The sequence below is a fragment of the Myotis yumanensis genome, unplaced genomic scaffold, assembly GCF_028538775.1.
Source record: "Myotis yumanensis isolate MYYU_CA2020_CCGP unplaced genomic scaffold, mMyoYum1.0.hap1 SCAF_13, whole genome shotgun sequence".
Lineage (NCBI taxonomy): Eukaryota > Metazoa > Chordata > Mammalia > Chiroptera > Vespertilionidae > Myotis > Myotis yumanensis.
Window position 1 is genome coordinate 40,120,481 of NW_027223764.1, and position 5,262 is coordinate 40,125,742.

Genomic DNA, 5,262 nt, shown 5'->3' on the forward strand with positions numbered 1-5,262 from the left:
AGCAATAAATGAAGGAATAAAGGAACAATAAAGACATAAGACATATAGAGACCAATAGCAAAATGACAAGCTTAAACCCTACCTGATTACATTAAATGTAATTTAATTAAATGTAATTACATGTAACTCTCATTCCTCATTGTTCCTCAGTATAAGTTAATAAATTCTAATTCCAATTTTTACGACATATTCTATACCAAGTTTACTTAACCTGAGTCTATTTCCCAAACCTCCAGAATGCAAAAGTAAAATGTATGTTGATGAATACCAAATTTATATTAATTAGCACATATTAATTTCCTCCTAGATATAGCCACTTGGATTAAACATGGAATCTCTAAATCAACATACCCAACATTCCTATATTTCCTATGTCAGTTGCTGTCCCTACCATCCAACCCTAAACCAAAAATAATTCACCCTTGACTTCTTTTAACTCACGCATCCATAGCCCCTCTAATCAACCACTAAATCCTGCTGAAAATAGCTTCTAAATATTTCTCAAAGTCATCCTCTTGTATCTATCCCTAATACCATTGTTCTAGTTTAAGTGCTCATCATCTCTGCTGGGCCTTCTCCTAGTCTTCTCTCTTCTCCCCTCTCAATATCCATGCTCCCCACTTCAGCCAAAATTATCTAATTTGAGGTTAATTATCAACCTAAAAACAAAAGCCAGGGATCATTGGAGATCTTGCTCCCTGGCATATGTCATCGGTTTGGTTCAAATAAACTCATAAAAATTCTCCACAGGTTTGAATTTTTCTTACATCAACATTTACTTGGCGTAATCGACAGGATCCCGAAGCCCACCCAGGACCACCCTGCAGAGCTGGATCCAGTGGTAGGTACAAGCAAGGACTTGTTTAATAGGAATGAACCACTTTTATTAACAATGATATGACAAACACACATGAAATAGGATGGAACTAGAATTTTTATTATTTCAACTACTAATCACTACCCTATATAACAACCTAACAACCCATTTTAGAGGTTCAGCTCAGCTGGTGTTGCTCAGTGGTTGAGCATCAACCAAGAGGTCACAGTTTGATTCCCGGTCAAGGCACATGCCCAGGTTGCAGGCTCCATCCTCAATAGGGGGCGTGCAGAAAGCAGCAGATCGATGAGGTTTCTCATTGGTATTTCTATCCCTCTCCCTTTCTCTCCTTCTCTAAAAATCAATAAATAAATTTTTAAAAAGAAACTGAGGTTCCAAAAAGTTAACTGCCTCAGAATCCAACAACTGGTAGGTAAGTGTCAAAACTGGGGTTGGAGCCTAGGCCTGCGGGCTCACTGATTATGAAGACAGTTCTAAATTTTGCCATTGATTTTCTTGGTAATCTTTGGAGCTTTATCTCCTGATTCTTCTATTTCTTGGTCCATAATAACTAGGCTAGATGGTTGTGAAAATTAGTTACTTAAAGAGTGTCCACCCCCCAACATAACAATCATTGGCATAGGTACATATATAATGAAACCTGCATTTTTCTCCACCAGTCAGAAGCTTAAAATCATGTGGGTGGGAGGGCAGGAAACGGTGTGCTCCTCTTTTATCTGTGCTGCTTTCTAAGTTATTAATGTGCTTATGACACAATAAAAGCAGTACAATAATTTGATTTCAATTCCTTAAGTAGCTATAATTTGTAACTGTTTTCCCTATTCTTCACATCAGTCCACTGGAACAGAAAGAATGTTCAATAATTTTAATTATTTTCAAAAATTAGTGTGGTAGGTGCTTTCTTCCTTTTAAATTTCCATTTGCTTACTTAGTGTATAATTATAAAAAGTGGGTGAGATCTTTGAATTTCCCTAGTCCCAGATGAACACTTATATGACTTAAAGAAACAAAAAAAGTGTTAAGAATGTTAACAGTGTAATTAAGCCTTGTCTTGAGAAACAATTTGGAATCATGACAAGGAAGATCACTTCTTTCTAAAGATGGGAGGCATATATAAATCCAAGAACAAGCATTTCACAAAACGTTAGTAAGACAGATTTAGTGTTTAAAAGGCATTAACTACCTTAATTAGTCACACTTCTAAAAACTTAGTTTTGTTATGTTTAACTTATATGCTTTTCATATAGGCAAAAAGATTATGATAATCCAGTTTTTATGTTAATTTAGAAAGTCATTGGGGGAATATATGAACAACTATCTTAACCAATTTTTAGTTAATATGCCTTCCTCCCCCAGAAGTGCAAACTCTGGATTTCTGTATCTTTCTCTTTCTCCTAGGCTCTGCATGGAATTTTCCTCTCCTCTCCTCTTGATGGTGTAATACATGATCACGCGTTCATTGTCTTGTTTTCCCCTGGGTGGTGTAGGTACTTCCATTTCCTTCTCCCTTTTCATCTTTTCTCTCATTACGGCCCCTAACAAGATCCTCTCCAGGGTCCCTCTGATCTCTATGCTAATAGAAAAGCACTGAAATGACTGAAAGCAAGACAAATAGAGAGAGAAAAAAATCCCAAAAGCAGCTGGGAGCCCTTATTTCTAACCATCTCTATGGAAACAATTCCACGGAGGTCCAGCTGGGAACAATTGTGTAGGGATCATTGGAGCAGTGGCCACCAAGCCATACTTACAGGATTCAACTTGCAAATGGGAATAGTTGATAGCCTTTTTTTTTTTTTTTTAGAAAAATCGTAAAGTAGATTAGGTATACCCCTATATAGTGTACTTTTTTAAAAACTCAAAACTTCCTACTTGCTATAATGATAAAAAAGCAAAAGGAATATATGTACTAGCTTCTACATGTACTAGCTAGCTTCAAGTTCTTCCTAAGCACTCACACGGGCAAACAGCAGAGTGCACAACACAAAGAAATTATGTCCAAAGAAAACATCAAGGTGTGGTGGTAAAGAATCATTACAATGCTTTTAGGATTGTGGCCCATAACCACACAAAGTAAGTATGTGGAAAGAATGCCAAACTCAACCAGGCAGTAAATAGATTGTTCCAATTCAGGCAAGGGATGAAATGGATTACAGAATTCCATCTACCAAATCAGGTGGAAAGACTGAAAGGATAAAGTAGGGAATGTGACTTAAAACCAGGAAAGAACTCCATCTGAAGTGTGAGATCTTGGAGTCTTTACTAATACAGCAGTTATTTTAAAAATGAAGAGGGTGGGGTGCTCATGGTGTCTGTGACCCAGAACAATCAAGTTTCAGCCCTATTTAAAAGTCTCCAGCCAATTAATTGTTAACTGCAGGTCTCCTGTCCTGGTAACTCCAGTGTTTTTCAGGGGAAGTAACTTCCATTTGCCTGAAATAACCCTGGCCCCTTGAGTAAAACCACCTGGGTTCAGATCCTAGCTTCTGCCACTAGGGCAGTGGTTCTCAACCTTCTGGCCCTTTAAATACAGTTCCTCATGTTGTGACCAACCATAAAATTATTTTCGTTGCTACTTCATAACTATAATGTTGCTACTGTTATGAATCGTAATGTAAATATCTGATATGCAGGATGGTCTTAGGCAACCCCTGTGACAGGGTCGTTCGACCGCCAAAGGGGTCGCGACCCACAGGTTGAGAACCGCTGCCCTAGGGGGTGTGACCCTGGGTAAATTTTTTTTTTTTTTTTTCACTTCTCTAAACTCAGGCACCTCATCTGTAAATTGGGGATAATAATAATTACTATCTTTCAGGGCTGTAAGGAGTCGGTGAATTGAGCACAGCACCTAGCTCAAGCAAGTTCTCAATAAACGTGAGCTACTGTTGTTATCCCGGTTTTGTTTTCCTGTCTCTTGTAAGGATGACCCTTTCTCTGGGGGCATTTTCAGGGAATGGGCTCAAGAAAGGCACAACAGCACCACGGCTTAGCCAATTCTTACTGTCCCACACTTGCCTTTTTTTCAAACTATAAGAGAACGTTTATTTAGAAAGCCACAGAGGTAGAAGAAATGAGCAGTAGAAAAAATGGGCTTCAGGAAACAAGTTACAGACGCAAAAGACAGGGCCCTTTGAGCTTAGGAGAGAAAAAAAGTCAGAGCGAGACCCCTGGAGGCAAGGGGAGGGGATGGGAAAGGTGCAGGGGCGAGCTCAAGACTGTCCCACTTGAGCAGATTTGAGGCTGAATTCAAGTCGTGAAATGCAAGTTTCCATTATCTGAAGGTAGCTGGCTTCCTGGGTCCATCCTACACACCCAGATTTCATGGGGGTGGAATTACTCAGGTTTCTTCACTGCTAACAGCCTTTGTGCCCCTATCCCACCCTCTAGGCTTCCCAATGTCCGCCGCACAAAGCAGAGTCGGACTGGATGTTGAAGGTCTACACCTTAGTTTCCCCCCTTCTCACTTCATGTCCGTTCCTACGTTTGGGCCTTAACTTGCATTCATCTCTTTACCATGACTGCCCTTCATCCTTCCCCAAAATTCAGCTTGCTTTTCTTTTTTTTAATTAAAAAAAAAAACAAGAAGGGTCACTAGGAACCTTGGTGGCATGTGAGCATAACCAAAAAGTATTTATTAGGTGTCACTTGTACGCACAATTTCCAAGAAGGCAAAGCTCGATACAGAAAACCCGAGTGGGCCGTGGGCGCTGAACCAGTCACTCCGATTGTAAAGTGCGAGAGATGAAAGGCAAGAGGAAAGCGAAGGCGAGGTGAGACCTGCAGGGAAACGGCCGGGCGGGAATCGATCCAGAAGCCGCCCGACCAGGCCGGCTGTGGGGCAGCGGGGCCGCGGCGCCAGAGCGAGGACAGAGGAGCCCCAGGCCCCCGGCCCACATTGGTCTGGTGGACACCCGGATCGCCCCAGCACTGAACAACTATTTTTACTGCATAATGCAAACATGGTGGACAAGGAACCCCTTCCCTGTGTTTGGCGGCTGAACCACGTGGCGCCTTTCCACGCAGGTGACGCTGGGGTGAGCGCGGGACTTGCTGGAATTTGTTGCGGGGGGGGGGGGGGCGGCGCACAGGGGACCGGAGAACCGCTCCAAACCGAGACACCACGGTTCGTCCAGCAACGCGGGGCGGGCGGCCCACGGCTGCCACTCGTCCTCCAAGAGGCCGGCAAGGGGGGCTCTGAGACTCCGGTGGTTGAACCGGAGGAAAGACGGGCGGATCTCCCCGCCCCCTCCTCTAATGGATCCGCCTCGGCTCCCCACCGCGTCCGACTCGGGAGCCTAGTACCGCGCAAGCGCACTACATGCCCGCTGCGCCAAAGCGGGACCAACGCTCTGGTCTCGCGAGAACGACGCCGGCCGGTCTCCGTTGCTCTCGCTCTACCCACCCCCTCGCTCGCTCGCTCGCTCCCA

At 43.2% G+C, this 5,262-nt stretch overlaps 1 long non-coding RNA gene across 5 annotated transcripts in view; it reads left to right on the forward strand.

The window, feature by feature from the left end:
- Nucleotides 1-3,726, forward strand: part of LOC139021967 (uncharacterized) — a 58,583-nt gene extending 54,857 nt beyond the window's left edge. For 3 of the 5 annotated variants that reach the window (XR_011473576.1, XR_011473575.1, XR_011473578.1), the window contains 2 exons: nt 751-841; nt 2,237-3,726. This is a non-coding gene — a long non-coding RNA (uncharacterized lncRNA). The remainder of the gene's footprint in view (nt 1-750; nt 842-2,236) is intronic. The other 2 variants (XR_011473577.1, XR_011473579.1) reach the window with 2 other exon arrangements.
- Nucleotides 3,727-5,262: the final 1,536 nt, after the last annotated feature.